Genomic DNA, 26,273 nt, shown 5'->3' with positions numbered 1-26,273 from the left:
CCAGCTGCTCTTTACAGCCTTTCTCTTTGTATATTAATTGTGTGACTGGAACGACTCCACAGCCACCGCGTGAGAAAAACCGAGTTAACACTCATCACCAGCCTGGCTCGTAGCTAAGCGGAGGGCCCTACTGCTTATTAATGGGTTTCCACAAGGACTCAACATGTAACGCTGAGCTCCAAGGGACCATGGCACTGCCACCCAGATGATACATTGCAGCCTTGCAACAGGCAGGAACTAATAACCGGGTACACCCTCTGAGACAGCTGCAAAGAGCCAAACCCTGAAGTCATGGCAGCTTTTCCACAGTTAGCAGAGATTATGTAAACCCTGAGCCAAAGCCCCCAACATCTATTTTATTTTGAACAGAAGGCTAAAATCTGAATGCTGAAACATTCCAGATTCAGCAACCATAAATACAGGGATGACATGAACAATAAAATTAATAGCAGGACCTCATATGAATGTTGCTACCTTGTAAAATAACAACAACAACAAATCTCCTCCATATCCACACATATTTCTAATTAAACCATCCAGAAAAGAAAGACAAAGAGCAGTCTGGGTTGCCCAAGCCATAGAAAGACATTTTGGCGCTTGAACGTCCTCCTTCCGGCTGGGCTGCTGCCAGGGTGCTTTGAGATGGTCTCCTTGGCGGAGGGGGGAGAGCAGACGCCCTCAGTGCTCAGGGTATGTGTGCCCCATTTGGGGTCCCCTTTCCCCAGCTCTCCTGTAGAGGGGTCCATGCAGTGACGCCTCTACCCGCCTCTGCCGTGGCCTGGCTCAAGGGAAAGGGCCCTGCCATCCCTTTAGGATGTTCTTTCAGTATCTGTTCAAAGCTAAGTTTGCAAGTAGTTTCTACAGAGACTGGAAACTCCCACAGTTTTGCGTACAAGTCATGACACAACGGCTTTATGCTTTGCATGGCCTCTAAGCACTCCCATAATTAAAATAAATACACAGATATTTTTACTGTAAAGATTGAAAATCTACAAAGTAAAAATATAACAACACTGAACCTAAATGTGGTGCATAAATTTGGAAATATATCCCTTCGTGTCAAAGTATAAATAAAAGCATCTATGCAAAGTGCAAAGACTATTGGAAATTCTGAGCAATGATGTTCAGATATAGCTGAACAGCAGTTTAAATTATATTATTTACAGGAAGTTTTTCCCATAGCATCAAGAAAATAAATGCAAACCCATCAAGGAAACTATAAATATTTTGGGTTTGCATCTAGTAAATCATGACAGAGCTGAAATATTATAACAGTTTCTCACATCAGATGATTTACTTTGTTGGGGACAAAATAATATTTCCTGAGTTGTTTATGCTAGGCAGCTGTTTTGGAAAGTCATTGAGAGAGCAAAGGTTATGTTCCTTTTCAGTTGCTTTACAGTTTGATGAGGAATTTGTTCAAAACTGCCTTCCTTCTGTCTAGTGGCTATATTCGGTATTGGAGTTTAAAAACGAAAAAGAGGGAAAACTTAGAGAAGTTCTGCAGACTGCAGGGTGAAGAATTTCCCTGAGATAATCACACATACCTGCAGAAAACCCTTTCAGATGTTTATTACCCTTTTGTATGGGGATCGCAATGCCTCTGTGCACTGTGCATTTCTGTGTAACACTTCATTTGATATGTCTTAAGTGCCTCACCTGCCATTATTCAGGAGGCTTCATTTACCTCAGCAGAGTTAAGCCAGTTTACATCAAACAAGGATCTAGCACACAATTCTCAGAGTTATTTTAGAAATGCATAGCCCTTAACCACAGAGTTAATAGAAGCAGAAAACTTCCCTAAGGATGTAGCATTATGTACTTTGATTGGCAAACCACCACATTGGCATTTAAGTAACCATTGGCATAAAACACTAATTTAAAAAAAAAAAAACAAAAAAAAACACACAACAGAATTAACCCATATATACAGGCACACACATAGATTCAAAAAACTAAAATATAAAATATATAAAGCCTGGGCATACAGAAACATGGGTGAAACACTCCTCCTGCAAAGTGACAGATAAGAGTGACTTCATCCTATGATACTAGGAGTATGATGGACATTGGGCAGTGAACAGAAAATGCTGCAGGTGTAGGGAATCTGTGCCCTTCCCTCTCCCAATTTTTGCTATTGGGGAACTAGCCTCTATCATTCGGTACATGGAGTTTTATGGTAGCTCTTTTTCTTCTTTCTATTGCTGGGTTGTAAAAGCTATCAAGGAAAAAAAAGAAGTGCTGATGTTGGTGATGATAACTTATTAAAAAAAAAAAAAAAGGAAGCACATTAACATTTCAAACAGATTAAACGAAGGGAAAACAAAGCCACAAAGATCTCTGGGTAAAACCGCAGCTGGTGTTAAGCAGCGGAGTGTCGCTGAGGTGCGTGACGTCTTCTTCTAGTTCAAAGAGAAATTAATGCAGTGAGGCTCTGTAGTTTTATGTCAGGTAGGTCAGACTGGATGAGCACTGTGGTACCCTGTGGTTTTATGCAGAGACTGTAGAAAGTGGCCAAACTTATGTCCTTTCTTCAAGTAGCATCGTGTATTCCCACAGCCTAAACAGAGTCCTGGGCTAAATGGACCATTGATCTGACCCAATAAGATATTCCTTATGTTTTTGTAATCTTATCTATAAATCTCCACGAGCTGATAGTAGGAGAAGTTCCATCCTATGCTTACGTTATGAAATATTTATCAATCTGTCTACCTAGAGTGTATCCTTCCTCTTGTATTCCACTTCTTCCTTTGTTTATATTTATCTGTTCTGTTCTTCAGTTAAGTTATAAGTTCCCCAAGGAATGGCATATCTTCCATGTGCTTCCTGCAGTGTGACTAATATACTTTTGAGCAATACAAAAAACAGAGTAATAAAGACATTGCATTCTCCAGGGCCACTTATTTTACTTCCCATATTGCAGAATTCCTCAATTCTGAGTCAAGAAAACCACTGGTAAAATGTACACGTCAGAATAAGTAACCACAGAGAGCATAACTATCACAGCTGTGCTTGGCGAAGGTTTGGTAGATTGATGCCTGTAGCTCCAACAGGACAGGGCCTCAAAATTCACTTCCCTCTCTAGGAGGCAAATTCAGAAGGTGCCTGCCTCTAGATAATGGAAAACATGATAATCAACAGGTTTTGTCTATATTAAAATCAATATGGCTTTCAAGTGTTCCAAGCCTTACTTGGCAGACAGTCTACGTGCAATAGCCAGCTGGAGAAAACTCCAGCCTAGACCACTGACAGAAAACACCCAAAACACTGCAAGTGGATCTCTGTCAATGGCATTGCCAGTACTCATATGCCATTAACAGAGGCTAAAGACATGAAAATAGAGAAGGAATGGAGCAGTTAAATAATAAGGCAGAGGTTATATTTAGTGACCTGTGTAAGCCCTAGATTTCCTGGATTAGGAAAAAAAAAACTATAATCATTATTAAAAAAAAAAGGAACACTGTTACAAAGCTTTTCCTGCAAATATCTTGAAACCGTTCTTGCTTATGTAGGCAACGCTCTGTCAGCAGTGTGTTGCAGGAGCACTGCTGGGCCGGCGTTGCCTCTGAGAACTACCCCAGCAGGATGCAACGGAGCAACAGCCACGGAGTAACAAGGGGCAGCAATTCACATCTGCGGGAGATACAAGGGTGCCAGGCAATGTGGGGCCCAAGAACTGGCCTGTAAAAATGGAGCTGGTGGAGAGATCGCTGGCTGTTGGGTGAGCAAGGGACAACATTTCGCTGCTGTTCCTGTTCCAGTCTGCCTATATCTGGGACATAACACATCCATAAGCACAGTCGTTCCCTGCACATCTGTGCCATACAGGCAATACAACAGCCACAGTTTGCCACTCTTCTGCTCAGACATGACTTGCAAACTCTTAATGGTTAGCTCAAATCAGGTTTTTGGGGTTGGGATCTTCCTTGCTAAGCAAAAGAAGCTGAAGAGTTCCTACAAGCAAGCTCCAGGGGCGTAGTGTGAGATATTACCCTCCCATTCCCAACAACACCTTACAGGCCTGGTAGAGGAATCAGCGGAAGGCTTCACATCACAGTCTAGCACAACAGCTCAGAAGACCAAGGTTTTGTTAATGAGGTTTGGGCTGAGAAAGCAGTTATTGAAGGGGTGCAGCTGGCACACCAGAACGCATCTGATGCAGCAGGAGGGCAGGAGCCTCTAGACAAGACAGTCTGGGTAATAACCCTGCAAATCACTCCAGCTCAGTCTGCCGGAGTTCACCTGTCAGAATCCCAAACACCATTTGCTTTCTGCAGTGCCTAATATTTGCTGAACCAAGTAAACTATTTGCAGTAGAGTTCTGCGAGCCAGAATTTCCCCTGAGGTTTTAAAAACTGATAATCCAGTATTAGATAGGATAACAAATTAGGGAAATACAATCTCATGCTTCAGGGCATGTGCCACCTTAAAGCTAAAACAGGTAAGTAGGAGGCAGGCTGAGCTGTGAGCATGTTAAGCCATTAATATCACATAACTTCTCTTGGAACGCCTAGTGTTCCAAGAGAACACAGGGTGTTGCCTGAGACAGCAGTCTGGACAAGAGACATTAAGTCTGGTCTGATAGCTACTTTTCTCATTGTTTTTAGACTAGTCTTATGATGTTAGACTAGATATTTTTGCTGTTTATTGACTTCTTATAGGTTATGTAGAATCATGTAAACAATTGCACTATACTCTGACAAAAATGCCACATAAGAAATAACCATGCAAGCAGTTTCAAGAAAGAGCCATAGTGATGTGCTGACAAACTACTGTATGTTTGAGTGCTCCCACAGTAAATACAACAGTTGGTGCTTACAGCTATTGCAATGCTAATCCGTGTCCCTAGGTAATTAGAATATGCCCAAAAAAGTGCTGTACAGAATCATTTTGATCTTCATTCATCATGAATGCCCAAACAGCTTTGTGCGTGAAAGTAGCATGAAGAAAGATGAACAAAGGACTTCCAAATACAGTATGAATGAGGATCGTTTTATGTTGTTTCCTAGTTACTTGGAAGGGCCTTGCCATACAACCCAGCACTGGATTTCTTCTACAGTTTCTGCTGTAACATCACACGTGAGCTGTGTACATCTACACATGCATATCATTCGGGCAATATTCCTTGAATCTAATATGGTTTTGATGCTCGGTGATACATAAGAGTGAGCTCCACAACTGAAAAACAGTCAAAAGGCAATTTAGCACACATTAACTGTCTTGATTTCTATGGAACACTGATTTCAGACAAAATTAGGGGTATCAATTTCTTTTTCTCTGCAGTAGGTTCTAAAATTATAGGATTTTTTCACAATCTGTACTTTCTCCCTCCACCCCTGTTTCTGTTCACCTGTTGAGATGAACAGATAAGTAAAAATTAAAATGGGTCTCGGCTATACTGGTTTTCTACAAACATGACAGTAAAGTAACTACTCAGTAGGTTTTCTACAAACTAGACAATAAAGTAACAGGAGTGAGCGTCCAAAAACTGTGACATTATACACATACTGCAAAAACAGATCTCTTCAAAAGCGTACAGGAATCCACATGATATTTTCACAGACACCTAAGAGCTGGAAGAAATACCCTACTCCAAGAAATACTCTACTGCAAGTCAGCTCAAGACTCACATAACTATGATAACAAGACACTGGACCTAAATTTGGTCACTAGGGTTGATCTCATGCTTAGATAGATACGTGACTTCCAGATGGAAATAGCTCATTTCTGCCTTGCCTGGAGCAAATGCACAGTTGGTCTGCACCTGTGTAAATTTACCCTCTGTCTGAACATTGATGAAATTAATGCCCTAAGATTACTTGTGATGATAGGAGTGCAGATGTTAATTTTGCCTTGCAAGTGCAACCAGTCACTAATTTGGAAAGAAAGAAAAGTAATAAGGTCGTAATTCCCAACCAGCTCTTGCAGGAAGTTGTTGCCCACTTGGAACATCTCCATGCTCCAACAACTGATCTGGCATTTGCCATATAAGAAGGTGGAGATCTCCCCTGGCAGAAACTGCAGTGGGTGCAAAAGTGCAGTTGGTGGTGTCACCAGTGGAGGGAGGGAACTGCCAAGAGTCAAGCTATAACTAAGGAGGGAGCATCAACACATGTGCTTTAGGAAGATCCTGACATCTCCCTTCTTCTTAACCCTTTCATCTCATTTCTGTTGTGACAAATATCTAATAGCTGTTAACGCGGTCGTTCTCGGAGGGACAGAGTAACATGTACAGGGACTGCGAGAAGGAACACCAAGCCTGTAACAAAAAGCTGTAATAGACCCGTTACCAAGTCCTAAATAAAAGTTAAGTTTATACTGGGTACTGGAATTAAAAAAAGTCGTCAAGTGTTACCCAACTAAAGGAAAAAGAAAAAAAGAAAAAAAGGCAAGTCCAAAATAAGTTCTCCAAACTCCATTTTTCCCACATAAGAGGAAACAAGCCTATCCAAAAGAGAGTTAGCCCAATTTCTGCTGAACTTCATAACTTTAATAAGCAATCTTCTTTTAAAATCAATATATAACCACTGTAGCGATATGAACAGTTTAGTATTACAGTATAATATAATAGTTGAAATACTACCATCTGCAGTCTTCCTTGACACCAAAGGTCATGTTTATGAAAGATTTTATTCCCACTCTCCTTTTACCTGATCTACATTTCTCAACTCTGCTTTGAGAGTCTTGGAGAAAATGTATTACAAGAAATGCCTAACATCTAGGTTCAGATTAGATGATTTTCATCTCCAAATAAAAAGTGTTAGCTAATAAAATCTGTTCTCACACTTCTCAAGAACTGTGTTCCATTATTCATTTGGAAAAGAAAAAAATATTGAATGACTTCATGTCCACATAAAATAGAAACCTGCTTTGTTCAGTGGCAGAATTGCTGTCTCCTTAAGATTGAACTCAGTGAAGCAGTTTTTCTATGTTGAGGAAATGTTTCCTCTCTTGAATTTCTACAAAACGTCAAAAAGTGACAACATCCATAACTAAAAAGTGCAATAAAAATTGGAAATTAAATTAAAATTATTTGTTCTAATGTTGTGAAATGTTTAGGTTGCTTTTCACTTTTATGAAGTACTTCCTATGTTTGGCTGCCCTTTAACATAAATTATCTTAAATTTTAAATTGAGGACATTTTGACCTAAGAAGTAGAATTCATCATTAAGACAATGGTGAAACAGATATTACATTAAACGGCAAATTCACTCGTTCATTCACTTATTTGCTTTGGCTCTGAAAAACTGGAAGTGAGTTGACAAACTTTTTCATTGAAAAGCCCCTGGATTGAAAGGCTCTAGATGAGGTAACTGATGTATAAAGGAGTTTGAAGTTCCATTTCAGATACTGATTGACCTGTTCATAGCCGTTGAGGAACTCTGAAATGCAAAACTTATGTTTCACCTACCCGGCTGCATAAAAATCCTAATGCTGGAGCATCACCCAGGTATTGAAAAAAAAATTCCAACACATCGAAGTTTTCTATTTCCTCTGTCTTATGTCTCCTACTATGAATCTGAGTTTTGATCCAATTGCATAAACACACACACAAAAAAGGTAAAAAGTTATAGACATTTACTTTATTAATTTCACTAAAAACCATTGAAACTTATGTCTTCATATTACTGTAATTTTCTGCCATTGTTCCCATAATCAAGTAGACTTTAAACTCCCTTCAAATATTATCTTATGCTTATTTAGACATCAGTCCCTTGGCTAGTGGGTCTATTCATATGGCAGAAATACTTTACAAATACTTTACAAATCCTCTGCAGGATCAAGGCCTCTGCCTATAAATAAGTAGGGGCTACATAGTATAAGTAGTGTCCTAGGGTGTATAGTACTCAGTAAAATGAAGTTGTCCTTTGGGAAGCATCTGAGACTTCAACATACCAATTCATAAAACAAAATGAACACTAAGAAAGTTACTTCAAAGAGCATAAAGTAAATTCCAGTACTTTAGAAATGTACAATCAATTTCTTTGGTGTAGCTAACTTCTTTTCCTGTGTGAGTATCATTCAAATACTCAAAATGGAGCTTACCTGATTTCATCCTGAGTTTGATTCTATCAAAGTCCATATTCTTCTGATGGACAGTCCAGGAATATTTGAGAACAGTGTTTATTTCTATATGTATGATATTTTTAATAGTCTTCAGGATGTACAATCTTATTCTTCTAGCAATCCTGTCCCCATTTAACCACCCAACATTTCCTTTGTTTCTTTTGCTCCTTCAACGTCTTTAAATTAGAGTTTAGGGCCTGGCTCACAAAAAGCATTTTGGTAGCTGATTCCCATCAGAGTAATATTTAACCTGTTGATTTCAGCTGAGGAACGTGGCCTTTATTTCCACAGATAGGGAAGACAATTAATTACATGCATTAGCATTTTCTACAGTTTGGACTGGCTACTGTTCAAGACAGAAAGGTGGGGGGTTTGTTCTCTGACATACTAGGGCATTTCTGAACACTTTGAAATGCGTTATTCCTTGTGCTTCCAATAGTCAACAATTTGAAGTGTATGTGTGTAATTAATAGTGTCAGAAATAGGGAAAGACATACGGTTGATTTTTTCTTCCTACGGAAATCAAAGCTTTAATATTTCATTTCAGAAAGAAGATGCCAGACCAAAGGAATGCCCTCTGCTTGTTGCCTTGATAGTCAGGAGACATGAATAATATTATTGATGTGCAAACACAAAGAGCTGGAGGCTTATAACTCTGTTTCTGTGTGATTAAAAACCTGCAGGAGGTACATAGTGCCAATAGGCACAGGATGTTTATGATATAAGGGAGTAGAAATGACAACTGACCTTTCCTGGAGCCATAAATGAGCCTGCATAGGAACGAGGGGCTCAATTTCCCTCCAAGTACCTCTTTTGTCTTCCCACCCCACGATTCCATCCTTTTGGATCCCTTGCTTCATATTACTGTGCCATACTCAGGGTGTACATTTTAATCACTGAATTTTTTAGCCTTCCATGAGAAACCTTACCTTTTTGCTCTATCAACAATCCTTCTGATTAAGGTGTTCTTCCTCTACTCCTGCTTTTCCTTTCCCTCAGATATCAGTGGTATGCAAGGGAGCGTGCTTAGGGCAGTCACAATCCTACCATCCCTCCTTCTGCTCCTAGAGTGTTCATGAGCTTCAAAAGAGCCTGAAAGTGAAAAACTTGGAGGCCTTGGATATTTGCTTTCACTTGGGTGAGGTTTTCCTTCATTTCTCAGCACAGCCACTGCAGTAGCCCTGCTGGCACCTAGCAGAGCCCTGCACGTGAATCACTCAGATGGCTCCTGAGCTGGTAGCAGCAGCCTGTTGTAGCCTGGGACCATCCCAGATACCACTGGGTCTTCAATCACACATAATCACTAAAAGTTGCCCCCACAAGGCCAGAATGAGAGAAACCCAAAATGAACTATATGGCTGCAATTTACCACGTATAACTATTCCTGTCCACTTTCTGAGCTTAAAGAAAGTAGACTAGCACTTGTGTTCTCTGCAGAAAATAATCAGCAAGTAATAATTTGCTTAGATAAAGGTGCTCTGATAAAGATGTGATGATAGGATACCAAAACAAAGTCTCTATTTTTCCCTTTGACACGGTTTTCATTTTTGTCCTTGCTCCTTTTGCTCTTTACAAATTGCACAAAAGGGTAATAGCAATGCTTATTGGTAAAGCATTTCAAGGATTAACGGTGCTGAGTATTGCCCTCATTTAATAAGGGGACAGGCCAGGATGTGTCAGCTATGATACAACATAGTAATTGTGCCACAGACACCTTTGAACTCCCCTGGCTTTAGTCTGCATTATGCTCCTAACCTTAGAAATGTAGTGCAATGACTTCGGAGTCATCCAATCTCTATTTCATATAATTCCATTGCTCAATGCATAAACAACTGTATCAAATCAGAAATCCTGGTATAGTTGTCCTACTGGAATAACTTAACCTTTCTCTTAGACAAATACGTTAAAATGTCGGTAAAACTACCCTCATTCCTATGCCTTTAACTATGTCTCTTTTTTTCCTCTTTTGATTTTCTTGCTGTGGTAAGGTTGACATCAAAAATCTTCCACTTATGAAGCCAAATCTGAAGTGCTCCGTAGGTTATCTTGATAAAGCTGATGGGTCACTGGTTTGGTCATTTCACTTGTTCCAAGAAGCAAAAGCCTCATAAATCTTTGGTGACATAATCACCATCTTGCAGCATGTGATGGCCACAGGTCGGACCCCACTTAAATGCCTTTGTACTTCACCATTGGTAATTGTGGAGGAAGATAATGGATTTATTTTAAAAAATAAAGTAAAATATCCTGAATTAAAACTTTTAAATTCCATTCCTGTTAGACTGCAAAGGCAGCAACGTTGCCTGAGATGAATAGCAGAAGACAGTGTAACAAATTAATACAAATGAAGTCATTCCTGAGTGACTCCATCTGCTTTGGAAATGAGGCTCGGACTTTCCAAAATGTGGCCATGATCCAGATAATTAGGCCTGACTCCAAATGAAGCCACACAGGTAACTTATAGCTTCATTAACTCTCCTCGGGAAGGCAGGCATCCAAAAACTAACCTTAATAGAGCAGCATATGATCCATTGACAATCTGTTTGATGTTCAAAAATTAACTTTGTTTTTACTACGTTACATGAGTATTAGGCCAATAACATATGCACAGCAAAATGTTAGGGATTGGACATGTTCTTGTATCTTGCATTACACGCCAGTCACTATATCCAGAGAAAGGGGACCGTAATTTTTTGTTTACAAAGTTTAATCAAAATACATTAATAATCTACAAAACCCTAAGCAAGGCACATAAGGTGTCTGCAAGTGTCTTTCCTCTGTAATCAACAGGAGGATTATTAGGTAATAACAAATGTTATTCGTCTTCATAATGGCTAAATGACAGCCTGCTTTAAAATAACAAATGACTACTCTTCATCGACTATTACAGGGTGAATATGACCTTCACGTACTTTAGGCAAACAAGTCTTCTTTTCAAAGACTTCCCTAGTTCTTTAATTGATAATGATGAGATGCTTTATCTTTGCAGAAAAAAAAAAAAAGCTCTAGTTGTACCATTTATTTTAGGCTTGGAGGCATTTTATACAGCCCTCTCTGTCAGAAAATATGCTGAGATATAATACCAGTTTTTTCATTGATAATAAATTAATGCATAATTAAAGTGGTTAGTGAGGTGCATAACGAACTCCTGTGAGATGTTTCCCCTTAATGTTTATCAGTCTTCTGTGTGATTTTTTTCTGTTGATGTGGTGCTGCTTTAATGCAACAGAACTGGAGAAAATCGGGTCAAAAGAAACATCAAGAAGTTCTCTCGTACATCTGTCCATCCCAAGACAAGAACAGCGATGCCTCAGACATCCCTGGCAGAAGTCTCTTTTACTGCCTCTTGAAACCTCCAGTGTTGCCAGTTCCTCCCCCAGGAAAATCAGTTCCAATCCTTGCCGCTAGAAATATTTTCATAACATCTAACTTGAATCTCCCTTGTTGCTATTTAAGCACAAGTGTCTTCCAGAGTAGACCCTGTAGTTTCCAGGCTGAAGCTCTTCTATTTAATCTTACCTACTTACCAAGTTTCTTCAAGCCTGAAAAGAGTAAAGCATGTGCAACAGCTTACATACATCAGTAGTCAGACTGATGAGGATGGAAGCCTAAACAAGGGCTGCCTAATAGAGTAAAAACAAGTCATTCTTCCTAGCAGAATTTTTGTATGAAGACTTTTTCTGGGTTTTCTGTAGTTTTGCCAATTTAGGCTGCTCTGATCCCTGCAAATGATAGTTTACAGAAGTTCTGGCCTTTTACAAATACCGACCGTCAGACAGGTATCTGTGCCTTCTGCTAAAGTAATGCACAGTAGTTGTAACTTCTAGTAAGGTAAATTAGGGTACTCTTGTGTGAACGCTGCCCACAGATAAAGCAAAGAAGAAAAAAACAGAGTAACTACCATGCTTGCTTCTGCAGTTTGAAAGAAGTTGCTGCATTTGCCAAGTCACAGCCATATTTGACTCATTTGCCATACAATTTACACCCACAGGATTTGAGATGAAGTGGAATTAACAGCTTTCTCCTACCTCTTGTTTCTCTCACAGTACGATGGGTGTTGCAAACAAAATGTCATTTGCCAAATAAACTCAAAGCAGAGAAAAAGTGATACTAACATTGGTGGAGATCATTTTACAGATCTTAGACAATCATTTGGAGTGAAGTGTGCTGTGCATTAGAAGGAACCTTTTAATCATGCTCCATAAAAAGCAATGCAATATTGAAGCAAGTGCAATATTGGCTTTGCTTAGTCTCATATTAATTATGGCAGAGCATAATGCTCTGTGTTAAAAACTTCGTTGTTCATTTTAAGGGAAAACAGTGACCCGGATCATTCTAACTCAGTCTGGTTTGCGCCAGTATCTGGCTTTTCCTGCAAATCAGTGTGTAATTATTTATCAGTGACTTTTCTTTATTCAGGCACAAAATGCAAGCATCGATTTTTTTTTTTTTTTAACATGCTTATTGAATTATCTCCATAAGTCAGCTAATAATTGAATAAATACTGTCAAAAACAAAAGTAATTTGTATCTTTTTCATTTTCCTGGGCTACACGTATGCCAAAATGCAAACCTGTGTTAGAGATGCACACACACACACATAGCACACACTCATACACATACACATAGAATGTTTCTTAGAAATATATACATTGTAAATTTATTCTGATCATCTTCCCTTTTGACAGATATGACAAAATTAACTGAAGACCATTCATTAGATGTTATTAGTAACTTTCTGATTATCTGGTTCAAGCTAACTAGGCATGGCAAAGGCAGGCAGATGGATGGTTTGATGTTCTCAGACAACACATGGTCAAAAGGTAACTACTATTTGCTGTAAAAGAAACATACCAGTTGTGCCTTCAGCCTCAAAGAGATGATTTATTAAAGTTATCAGCGTTGCCTCCTATAATAGCAGCACTTTCCTGTTTGTGCCAAATTTGAGAAAATCAGGAGACTGAGGAAGAGCAAGGTGAAAGGGAGTATTATCTGAAAAGATTTTCCCTTCTGGGCTTTCTTCTTCCAACTCACCCTCTTTCTCAGGAATATTTGCCATCAAATTACTTGTTTTTTCTATATTTCTTGCTTGTGTCATGATTTTATGCCCATTTGTCTTCTATGTGAAATTACAGAATTGTCAATGTGTTTTTAATGTGAAAGCTCTGCATTTCCTGTTAGAATGGTGAATTACAGAGTGGCAGGTAATATTGAACAGAACACTGTTTTCCTAACCTTTCTCCAAGGCAGAATTTCACTCATTTATTAAATAAACAGATAACTATAAAATTAATGCTAATCACCTCTCCATGTATTATTTATTGGATGCAAGATGACTATAGGACAAAGACTGCAGTATTGTTAGTAACTACAGGGTCACAAGCTGAGGACTTGTACACTAGACTTCATTTACTGGTTTGTGAAGAGGGTACCACGTTTTGAAGAGCCGTAACAGAGCCAGGGATTTGCATTCCTGGTGACCAGCCCAGGTCTGGAGTGCGTCCCCCTATATATGCTGCTTCTAAGCCCAGCAAAAATGGGCTCTGTCTCAGGGGAGATGTTACTCAGTGAAAGATACTGGCTGAGTAACCTAATACAGTGTTGATTAGCAACAGGAAAATAGTATTAAGGTTAGAAAAGGCAAATAAAAGACTGCAACACCATGGGCAGCCAAAATGTGTGGAGTTCCTGGTCTGTGTATGTGGGCACAGGCAACGCAGTTTCCTTGGGGCTCTTTCCAGCAGGATGGAGACAGGTATGGGGTGCCTGCATGACCTTGCTGCGGCTGCAAGCTGAGCAGTGATGCACCCAATGCGCTTGGGCAGGGAAGTGAAGGGGCAAGACAGTTTTGGGAAGAGAGGGAGTCTCGGCTTCACCCACCAGCTCCTCAGGGAGGAGATGTGCAGCGCTGAGAGAGGAGTGAGTGGCACGCATTAATGCCGAAAAACAGTGAGTGGGAGCCAGGAAGAACAAATACTGTCTCTGTATCACCATGACTTGAGTTTATGCCGGTTTGTTTCTGGTTTGCACAGGGCTAGTGACTGCCACACTTGAGCTCTCAACAGATGAATAATTCTGCTCACCGACATTCCTCTTCAGTTTCCTGCACCAACATTTTTTTTCTGGTGCTTTGCAGCCAGCTTGGGAGCGATCAGTTTTCTCTCTAGAAGGGGCTGCGGTTTTGGTAAAGGATGCAGTGTTTGTTGTAATTTGAAATCAATGCACTAGGAAGTGAGGAAATGGCAGTACATAAATCAATCAGCTATTGATATTATGCTTGTTGCTCAATAGCATAATTTTAAAAGAAAGTTGTCTGCAGATGTTTACCTTTAGTGCCTACGTAATTGTTTAAAACAGAAGGTCATAAGAGCTTGAGCTTTTCCAAGTTCAGCTGAGTACTCTTCAGCATTTTTTGTAAGTCTTATAGAGGTAGGCAAGGAAGTATTTGTTCCTTAGTTTAGGAGCTGGGATTCATCCAAGGTTTAGTATTAGAGAACGGTGTCTTTCCATATTGTTAGGCAGAAGGGTTCAAGTGATTTCTGTGGCTAGATGGCAAATCATATTTGGACCTGTGAGAAAGAAAACACAGGCACAAGTACAAACAAGTAACAAGAATTTGAGCAAAGTCTGATGAGTACCTTCTATATGAAAAGCTATATGTATGCTATTATAATGCAAATATCATCATGAATTCTTCTTAACAGAAGTACTTAAATGAGCATAGGAAGCTGATGAAAAGATTCCTAGTCTCATTGAACCAAATCATGTTGATTACAGGTATTCTTGATGCAGTCCTTTGGGAGCATTTCTGAAATAAGCCCTCCAGAAACATGTCTGTGTATTGCTTATCTTCAGTCAACATCTACAAAAGCCATAGATTTTATTCCCAGAGTTACCTGGCATTTTAAAAAAGGAAGAATGCACAAGTCCTTACCAATACCAGTGAACGTGATAGAAATGGCAAGTCAGGATTTTATTTATTAGCAGCCTTCTTAGAGATAATCAGCCCAAGAGAACTATATTACATAGAACCCGTTTAAAGGCAGATATATTGAAAAATATTTTTAAATGAGCGAAAAACTATTACAATCAATTTCCAGTATACCATCTTTATTAATGTACCTCTTGAAGAAGATTTTTAAATGGACTTCAATTATGCAGGCACAGTAAGTTGCGGGACCAAATGTCTGATTTAAATGTCTGATTCATCAACACAGTTCTTGTTTGCATCCACAAATCGGATAGATATCTTTATCCTTATTTATGCCTACAATTTAGAGGCCATTCAGAAAATGAGGTCCATCTGCAAGTTTTCTCTACGTTTACACGACTTACAGTCTTTCCTATATCTTTCCATAGACATGGGGACAGTCCAAGAAGCTAAAATCTAATGATCTATGATAAAATCAGCCTCAAGAGGTAAGAGGAAAGGTAAAGCTTATTGTTATATTACCCCTTGCTGACTGGCAGTACAAAACGTCACACAGATCTTTCAAAAGCTTCTAGACAGGTGGATTTTGGGTGTTGTCTAAATACTAAAAAAATAAAAATTAAAAGAGTAATTTGGTCTGTCCATTACCCATGAATTCTCTAAGGAGGGGTTATTCACATTGCAGATAGTCTGTGCTCCAAGCTCTATGATCCCTACCTGTATTTACTCAGCAGGCTAGGTCTGGAAGTAGTATTAGGCAGACTAAGTGGACTAACCTGCTTCAGTCATTGCTAGCCTAAAGGTCTCTGTCCTCCATGGCAGCAACATCACTGTCCTTTCTTGTTTCTCTTGTTATTTGGCTGTATACCTCCGAAACCTCACTTACACTAAAATTGTCTGGGGTTTTGCTTTATCCAAGTTAATACACTCCCATTTTCCCTCCCACATTAGCATGGATAGTCAAGAGTTACCACAGATACCTTCAGATGCCACAGGAAAAACACCAGATGCTGGACATTATTTTGGCAAATCAAAGAAAGTTTCCTCCAGGGCAAAGACGAAACACTCCGTTGTAACACATGTATGAAACAACTTGCCTTTTTATTCTGGAAAATAAACACCAGATATTGAAATAATAGCTACACTTTGTTTACTTCAATCTCACAGCAGAACAGTGACTTTGCGAGTCCATACTAAAGACCAGTTAGCACAGAAAAGCAACATCTCCTCAATTCACTTTGTGCTTCTCTTCCAAGGAAACAGCACCATTGATGTTCTTCCCCTCCTTCCCCCCACCACTACAAATACTATTTCCTGATTTTGTGACCAGAATGTGGCAGTACTCTGTGATCTTCCTCCATCAAGTCTGGGATCTCGGCCCAACATGTGGGAAATGTAGCACTAGAAATACTGTACTGGTTCTGGCCATACCCAGCCTGTTTGGCCATGTGCACGAAGAGTAACTATGGAAGAGCTCTCAGAGTTTTCTCAGGGCTACTGGCAAGAACTGGGAGGACAAATCTCTCTATATGTACATGAACATCTGGGCCATTCCTCACCTTTCAAAGTAGGGTTTGGGCAAATGGCTTCATCTGATTTCTTTCTCTTAATCACACCTCAAACACCCTCAATGAACATAGAGCTATGCATGGTTTAGAACTAGACCTGTTTAACCTGCCTGTAAAATGTCATCTTTTTTCCTGGAGAGTGACCCAGCAGACCCTAATTAATTAATTAATACTTTAGTCCGATACACAGTCAATGGAAGTTGTCTTCAGCTCAAGTCATGCAAAGACCTTTGATTCTTGGAGCCAAAGGTCCGCTTTTGCTGATGGCTGTGTAGCCCTTTCTATGCAGGAATGAGAAAAGTCCTGGTAGGACAGGGCAGGTGGCTAAAGAGAACATAAGGAGGAAGCCCATGACTATGCAAAATTCCAGGGAAACCAACAAGGCAGCAAGAAGGGGCAAAGGTTTGTGAATGTGGAGTTAACGCATACAACACTTCGCTCATCCCTGCTAATGCAGGTCTGCACAGAATTCCACAATGGACCCAAGAGGCAGTTAACATTGTTTCTGGTACCTTTTACAAGTTTCATAGGAGAAAAACTGTGGGCAATAGCTGATCCATTACACCATTATGGGTCGCGAGGTTTTGCCTCCTGTTGAGTTGGTGGTCTGATCACATGAACTCAAGCCAAAACTTAACTTAGCCATTTGCATAAGAAAAAGTCATTTCAGGGAACCCTGCATGAGAGACTGGAACATATCAGTCGGTGCTCTGGTATTTCTCATTAAAAAAATAAGTTAGACATTCAGGTATTTTTAAAAATTACTTTTAAATACAACATTCTGAATGTCAGTAATGGGCTGGGGAAAAGGCAAAGCTAATTAAATTAAATTGCAGCACTTTTTTTTCTTAAAGTACTCAATAAATATTAAATGAGTTATGTAAAAATAACTATGGACAACAAATGCATAAAAAAGATAGATCAGGTGGACTGAAAATTGAAAGTGAAACTTAAATATTCATAGAGTTTTTCCTCTAAGTGATAGAGCTGGTCAGAAACTTTTTACTGCAACATTTCCTGTCAGAAAATGGTATTTCATCAGAACAAAACAATCTCTGTGGGAATATGTCAATTATGACAAAATGGGAGGGAGGGCCAGTAAATGAATCCTTTTAGTGGTATCAAAACATTCTATTTTGAAGTGTTTCTGAACATTATCAGCATGGTGTTTCTTTTAATTATAATAATTTTATAGTCTAGTTTAAAAGTAAGATTGGAATAAAACATTCAAGCACTATAAAATGGATCTTTCCAGCCTTTCTAAAAGCCTTTTTTAAATTTTATTTTATTTCACTTCCTTAGTCTTCGAAATTACATTTTGGAAAATTATGTTATAATTTAGGACAAAAATGTTTCAGCTAATTCTTGAAGAACTGAAGTTTCAAATTGCATGGGGCTTTACTTAACATCTGTTCATATCTTTTGCCCCATTATTTACTTTAGGTGGGTTCGCATTTGTCTCAGTAGATGACATAAAGGAGACTGAAGATGTCGTGCATTTTTTTTCTTTGAAAGGTTCATCTTTCACATGGAAACTTCTTCATTTAAGAGATTTCGCCTCCTTCCTTTGTCACTGATTCCCCATTCCTCCACTATCCCCACTTCATCTGCCCCTTATAAGCTAGATCAGAGCACAAAAGTAATTTGGGGGTTCAACGAGGACACAAACATTTTTTGGTTTGGTGCTTTGGTTTCTTTTCCTTAAAGTAGTGGTTTTAATGCCGATCATTTTGATGATTATGTTTGTAATGTAACTATAAAAAAGGTGTCAGTGCAAGCTGCCAGTCCCTGCAGGAGAGGCAGAGACCAGCGGTGGTGGGTAGGCAGGAGCAAAACCAATGAGGAAGGGGAAGGGAAACAGACAACTCCTCTGCCAGCCACAGCACTACAGAAAACCTGTTGCAGACTTCTGCAAAGGTTCAGATCCATCCACAAGGATGAGCCATGCAGTGAGATGGATCTTAGTTATTTTGACCAACTTGTTTAAAATGAGATAATCCCATTTGGTACGCACAGGCATTAATAGAGTCATTTCGCCTACTGTAGTGATTTATCTTTGCACTGAATGTAACAATGATCTGAATGCTCCTGACTGTAGTCTAAGCTTCCAGAATTTCCAAGAAATCTGTATACACTGTTTACACATAAAATATACCCCAATACTACACATGACATCAATATCATGGTTAAAAATAGTCAAGTTGTCTCATTTTACAGATGATTGAATAGACACCTAAGTGAGTTGGGATTTGATATGAGGACTCTCATCTCAGAGGTCGAGGGTTCAAAAGTATTCCAAATCAATACTAACTGAGAGCTATTACCTTCGGGTGGCCTATGTAAAATGAATGGTGGTTCTAGCCTAATTTCTAGTTGACAGATGTCTGTGCCATCAAAAAAATCCCATCATTACATCTGGCATTCTTCACATAAGCCTCAACGTAGAAGCCAAAGACAGACTGGGCACAGAGGTGGAATTAATCTCTTATGAAAGGACTATAGTTGGTCCTTCCAAAACAGAGATAAAACAGATTATTCAGGCAGTTTGAGGAATACTGAAGTGTTAATGCTTGCAGTTTGCTCCTTCACATGAATAAAGAGAAGGCAGAATTTTCTTGTGTTTTTGATCCAGGATCTTTTTGCAAGCCCCAAATTCACTTTTGCGGGGGAAAAGATATAAGAGGCTTATTTGTGCTACCAAGTTAAGATTGTGTCAGCATCTCCCTTATAAACTCAACCAAGCCATAAAAATTTAATCTGGGCTAAAAGTTGGCAGAGACGTTCTCAGCCCTGAAGTATGTTTTAAACCACATTAAAAAATATGTGTTAGGCCACTTATAAGTTAAAATACTCAAGGCTAAATAACAATAATAAAAAAGCCCTTTCATCTAAATGTGGAATGCAAAGAGGGAACAGACTGTCAAATATTATATGGTTTAAATAATATTCCTGTGTCTGTGCATCAAATGAAGAAGCTTTGACAAGTCTTTCTGATTAAGTCTGAGGATACTTGAGAGATTCTTCTTGCTTGAACTGTTGGGAATATGCTATCAGCAGGTCCTGGAGACAGACCACAGAGAGCTTTAAAAAATGTGAGTGATAACATTTTGAAATCACTGCAGAACTTTACTGCCACGAAGGAAAAATATGTAGATTTGGCTTACTCCCAATGGGAAGATGAGCTGCATAGTTTTGTGCAGCTTGAAGGCATTAAATTTGCCTAGTGGGAAGACCAGTTAAAAGAGAATTACAGCAGTTTAAGCATGAAAAATAAGAGTATGCTGCACATCAGCACTCTCAGTTCTCAAGCAGACATTGTGAACCTTAATTCTTCCCGCATTTCTCAACCGAAAAAGAAAGATAACTGATGATTTTAAGGGGAAAAAGAAAAAAAAAAAGTTCTTATTTGTGCATAATAAGAACACAATATTTTTCTACATTCAGGTGCACACTTCATCCTTTAAGATATAACAAGCCTGAAAAGGGGTACATCTTGGCACCAAAAAGCTTATCAGATAAAGGCTTTTAAATGGGATGTAAAGGGCTGGATCCTAAGTCCACTAGGGCTAACTCTAAGCTCCGGACACTGTGATGCTTCTCATTTTCTGTGGCACTTTGCTGCTGTGCCTTGATGCCAGAAGAATGGGACCTGATGTGAACCATGCTGGGAAGGAAAAACGGGTACTGCTGTCTTCTCTAAACCGATCCCAGCATAGGCAACTAAGAATGTAGGAACCCAGAGCTTGATGTGGACACCACCTCGCCCCCAGTTTAGGTTTTGCCCAAATCGAACGGACATCAGGCACAGACCAGTTTTGAGCCATGTGACCCAGGATAAAACACATCTCACCAAAACCATTAAACAGTCTGAAAGCTCCTTAATTGTCCCCATTAAAAATGCTTTTGTTTTGTGTGTATTTAAAGAGCGAAAAAAAAAACTATACAAGGTACTTCAAGGAGCAATGGCACATTTATAGGAAATGTACTGGATTAGCTAACGTATTTTTTCCATCTCTAAATTTCATAGAGCTGAACTCCAGACAAAAATAACAATCTGGGAATACAGGGTGTTGATAGGGGAGTTAGTACAGAAATATCGATATTCCACTCGCAGTTTCCAGAGATCATACGGTCTTAAATAAAAACTCTGATATCCCGAAATGAAAGGTACAAGTGAATGTCTGTCGTGGATCAAACAATCCTTAGAGGAGCCACCTAAGTAGTCAGTAAAAAGAAGAAGGGCACTTCATGCTGATTTAGTTCCTAGCTCAAGCGGTACTTGTCTAGGCCTCTTTCTTGGTGATTGCGCAGTGAAATGCACATGAGTGTGTTGGTGCCCGGCCTGGGAGAGCTGGGGCTCTGGCCGACAGCTTAAAGAAGGGCTGGGGTGGAGGGGAGAAGCCACGTCTCTTAGCTCCCCAGGCAAACAAAGGGGTTACAGAGGTGAACGGCTTTTCTGCATCACGTTAATTAAGCCATATGTATGTATTTAAATGTGCATTTGACTTACACATATGTAAACTACACGTGTACGCCGCATATACACGCGTTTTATATAAATGGAAATCTCTGTACCGGGTGCGGGTGCCCCGGTGCCGGCGGCGGGTGCCGCCGGGCGGCCCCTGTGTTGCCGGGCCGGGGCTGCCCCGTGCCGGACACAGCCGGTTCCAGCCGGCTCCAACGGCCCCAGCGCAGGGCACAGCTGAGCCCCTCAGCCACGGGCGGGCGCCGCGGGGAAAGCCTGGCTCAGAAAGGGCAAAACGCTGCCCGGCAGCCAGGGCTGAGGGAAACCGGGTGAGAAACAGCCCTGCGAGCCCCGAGGGGAGAGCGGGAGGAGGGGAGGAGGGGCTCCGGGCGCCCCCGCGGAGATGCCCCCGCGGCCCCGGCAGAGACCCCGCTGGGGCGGGGGTTTCCCGGCAGCCCCTGGGAAGGGCCCGGCCTGGAGCAGGGAAACGCGTGAGGAGGCAGGAGCGGCAGAGAGGAGCTGCCGTGGGCTGACCGCAGACCCCCATTCCCCGTCCCCCTGTGTTGCTCGGAGGGGAGGATGTCGAGGAGTCGGCGCTGAAGGAGTGAAGTTCAGCCTGAGAGAAGGGGGAAGGTGCTTTAGTTTTTGTCTTTGTTTCTCAACCCATCTTTATTTTAATTGGCAACAAATTAAATTTTCCCAGGCCGAGTCTATTTTGCCCATGACAGTAAGTGGTAAGGGTCTTTACCTCGAACCATGAGCTTTTCGATCCTGTTTTCTCCCCCTGTCCTGTCGGGGAGGGTGAGCGAGAGAGCAGCTGGGTGGGTGTCTGGCAGCCAGCAAAGGTCAACCCGCCAGGATCTCACAGCAGCAAACGAATTGCCAGGGCCCCAGTGTGTACCCTGTTGAATGTAGTATTAACCACAGAAGAAAAAGCTGCGTATTGTCTCAAATTACCTATGAGAATTTGATTATGGTACAACATCCAGCATTTATAAGCCAGAGAGGCATCAGCTGCAGAACATGCGGCTTCTGAAACCTGCTGAATAGCATGGGAGAAAATAGGAAGGCTCTTGTCAGACACTGTCACAGAGGCACTGCTCTGAGGAGGCAGTTTTCTCAACCCAGAGTGAGCGGTGTCAGGTGAAGACTTGCTCTTGTCCCTGTGTGAGCGTCCACAAGAAGACAGCTACAAAAAGGCAGTGCTTCTTGCCTGGCAGGCTGCAGAGTCCAGTGTACATCCATTGAGCAAGAAGAATATGCTTCTCTGACAACGTGGGGAATCTACCAGGAAGTACTTGTTAGGTTTGTTATTTTATTTATAGAAACTACAAGGATTTACTGGCATTCAGCATTCTGGTTTTGCAGTGTCCTGGTGTGCGCACAGCTAGTGGGATGTATCTCTCTACTCTTCAATTGTCCCTCTATATCATCACAGCGCGAGGAGGTTCCCTATGCCAGATTCCTGCTCTCTTAAGACATCAGGGATAAAAGCAACATTAGAGTGTAATTGGGTCTTAGTCCTCTCTGCCACAGTGAATGCATAGCTCTTTAAATTTATCTCTACCCAAGGGAAACTTCTTTTCTTCTTTTTCTTTTTTTTTTTTTTTCCCCCAAAAAAGCTAGGGCTGATATGTTGCCTAGTTGAACTGAAGGTAGCAATATGCTTGCTAAAATAACAGACTCTGTGTACCTTCTGCTCACTGTGATTTATAACTTTTTCATTGGGAAAGATCTGACTGCTCCTGGGGAACTGAAAAAACAATTCTTATCCCCAAACCATAAGTAATTCAATTGCCTGATGAAGTTTTTTATAAAGGGTTGATGTAGCAAGGTGTTTAACTGTGCCAGTCAGGGTTAACTTGTTTCCAGCTACATTTGCTCAACTGAGAGATGTTCTACAAAAAAAAAAAAAAACAAAAAAAAAACAAAAACAAAAAAAAAACCCAAACCAAACCAAAAAACACCAAAAAAAACCCACTCCAGTGTCTGGATTGCTCACAGACCCAGCTCCATCTCACTTCTCTGAGACACCTCCAGGAGGAACCCTATCTCCTTACATTCATTACCTCCTCCTGCAGGTAATGAAGGTGGGAGAATGAGGGAGAGGTAAGTCCAGAGAACTGCTCCCATCCTCCCCTCCTTCCCCATTAGCTATAAGAAGAAGTGTGAAGAGACAAAGTTCCTCCTGAAGGTGTTTCAGCTAAGCAGGATGAATCCAGTAAGCCTGAGCCAGGAACTCATAAACTCTTGTGGATATAATGAGCAACCTAAATAGCAAAGGCTGAAGCCAGTCATCCTGAAGCAGTTTGAGCACTAAGTGAGCTCTGAGAGCCCCATGGTTCCAGAAGTAGGAGGCAATCAAAATTTACGTTGTGCTGAGTGGCAGAAGATGAAGAAGCAAAAATGAGAGTCCTGAGATTACATGGAATTGTAGAAAACAAGAAGAAAGTGAGACAGCTTTTGACTCTATCTGCAAACAGCTTCCACAGGTGCATTAAGAAGGGAGACATTTGGAAGGTAACTGTTTTTGACAGTGGCTAATCCATAGGCATAACATTTTGTTCTGCTGAAAACAAGAATGCCTGGGCTGTTAGGAACAGATGCCAGAGTCTCTGAGGAATTACATATATGCAAAGTGACAGTTAAGGCAAAACAACCCCCCTGATTGATGTGAGTTGGGGACCCCAGGGCAACCGCTACTTTGCAAAACGAAACTGTACCTACCCATGTCAGTAAATGTTGGCTGTAAATTGCCATGGTATCACCAGAGGTAGTGGTTATCTGGAGTTTCCTGAAGTTGTCAACCCAGACAGGAGTGTCACCTTCTCGGAGTCCCAGAGAGGAGAGAGGCTGGGGCTGCCTGAGGTCAGCCAGCTCCCTGTGAGGAGTCCTCAGGCAGGAGGTGAGCCCGGCAGGCTGAGAAAGAGAGGACTTCCAGGGCACAGATGTCAGAGTCATATCATGAGCTTTACTGCCACCCTAGGCAAGCGATATGGAAGTTGGAGGGAAAGTCTGTGAACTTGAGCAACAGAGCAGCACGCTGTCTGAGCCCCTGGTGTAGGTGTTAGTCTGACTGCAATCGTGTGGAGCTGGGTGTTAAAAGTACTAGAGCTGGGCATTTTACTGTTAAGCGCTTTTGTCGAAAAGGAAGAAAAGCTGGGGAGTGTGCTCAGCTCCCAAGACAGAGCTTCTGCAGAGTACTGGGGATGTGATGTGATGAAGTTATGCAGAGCTGTTTGGTTCTGACCACGGACCCAGGAGTTAGCTATCTCAGGAGTCTTAAACCTTGAATGTCTAACGAACATCGCAGGTGCCGGACCAAAGTACTCCCTCCACACCTCTGAAGAGCACGGAGCAAGCGTGGTAGGCAGCACTCAGATGTTGGGGGCCCTGATGAGTGCAGGGATGGAGAGCAGAAAGAAAGAGCAGCATATAAATATATACATAAGGACACTCCAGACCACTGTTTGGGGACTGAAAAAAGTGTGCAAATACGCCTGACCATCAGATTTTAAAGATACTGAACGTGAATCAGGAGACAAAGGGAGATGAGTTACCTCGACTGAGAAGATACAAAGGTATCTGCAAATGGCAAAGGCCAAGGAACAGGACTTCAGTAAAGCAGGTGCTAGATAAGAAGGTATATCATTTTAGACACCTATCTTCAAACTTTCCCTTAAGTCACTAGATGGTGCAGAAAAAGATGAGAAAGCTGTTCTGGGCTCTCTAAGGTAACTACCAGCAGTTTTGCCTGTTTGTTTCTGTTTTGTTTCAGTTTATTTAGCATAACTCACCAGATGATTTTTACAAATAAGGTAGCAACCCTGAGGTTCAGTGATGAAAAGGTCGAGATTAAGACCACCATGTCTGTGAAGTGAGTTAGTAATGGGGAAGAGATGTAGCAAAGGTGCAAATTCAGTGAAACAGGAGATTGAGAATATTACATCCTCAGTGAGTAGAAAATCATCTTAAAGTTGGGAGATTCAGACAGGAAGGGAATAACTGAAACTGTTGCCATTTAGATTAAAAAGTAAGGGTTCAAGCCACCAGCAGCGCTGGCAGCCTGGCTGCTTGTTAGAAACATCTACTTTTCAATATATCCAGGTAACTTCAACTACTACAGCTGCATTCTTTTTGACATAAAGTACTGGTCAGATATTGTTCTCAGACAAGTTGATATACACCTAAAGTAACTATACTGACATATGAGAGCTAATCTGGGGTTAGATCCAGCACAGCTGATAGTAGCGTGTTGCAGTTGGTTGTGTTTTCACCTGTTGGTAGCAATGGCAGGAGCATCTACAATGGCTAGCCTTCTGGCTGTGCAAGGTCCCAAATGTGGATGTTGAGACAATCAGTTCTAGTTTGCCTTCTGATCAGCTTCTGGTCAGTGGCTTTAGACAGAGGAGCCTACAGGGGAGAATGCTGATTCTGGTGTTGTGGGAGATACGCAGGTTTCCTCTCTTATCTTCATCAAGGCTACGTTCAGCCTCACAATATCTCACTTAAGCAATATGATAGTGTCCAGTAGTGGTTTATGTGATGCAGACAGTAACTGGTTTTTATAGCTCTTCCTCTCTCTCTTCCTCTCTCTTATTGGAGAGTGAGGAAACCTGTATTTGGCCGCTTTATTTTGTGTCTGTTTGGCTACATCTTTATATTATGTGGGTTGAAGAAGTCTGCCTCTCCAGAAAGGACCTGGAGTGCAGCTTGGTGGGCTTACATCAAGCTTACATGATGTCCTTGACAGAGTTTAGACTTTGCAGGAATTTATTGCTTGGTTAATGATCTAAAGGCTGTTGAAGTCAGAATAAAGAGCCTCACTGTCTCTGAATTAGGCCCTCATGTTGCCCTTTACGCTCATCCAACAACAGGATCCTTCAGGATAACTGGATGTGAGAATCCAAAAGGGAAGGCTCTTTGTAGAGATTTCAATACAAATTGGAATAAACTAATCCAAGACAGAGGTAAGCCTTTGAGTAGTAACACGTTGTCTGATGAAAACTGGTGGAAAGGATATAATTCATAACACACACAGCTTCTGCTGGTTTCTAGATAGATGAACCCTAGAAAACCTATGCGTCATAGTGGCCAGCTCAGTGAAAAAATATGTTGAGTGAAAAACATTAGCCAAAAAGTAAGCACACGAGATTAAAAAAAGCATAAAACTGACTGTATTAAGAAAAGTCAGGAGCATAAACCTGAAAATACTTTATTGATGTTGTAGATATTGGTAGCAT

Source organism: Chroicocephalus ridibundus, chromosome 2 (assembly GCF_963924245.1).
Source record: "Chroicocephalus ridibundus chromosome 2, bChrRid1.1, whole genome shotgun sequence".
NCBI lineage: Eukaryota > Metazoa > Chordata > Aves > Charadriiformes > Laridae > Chroicocephalus > Chroicocephalus ridibundus.
The sequence above is the reverse complement of the archived record's forward strand: the minus strand, read 5'-3'. Positions refer to the sequence as shown.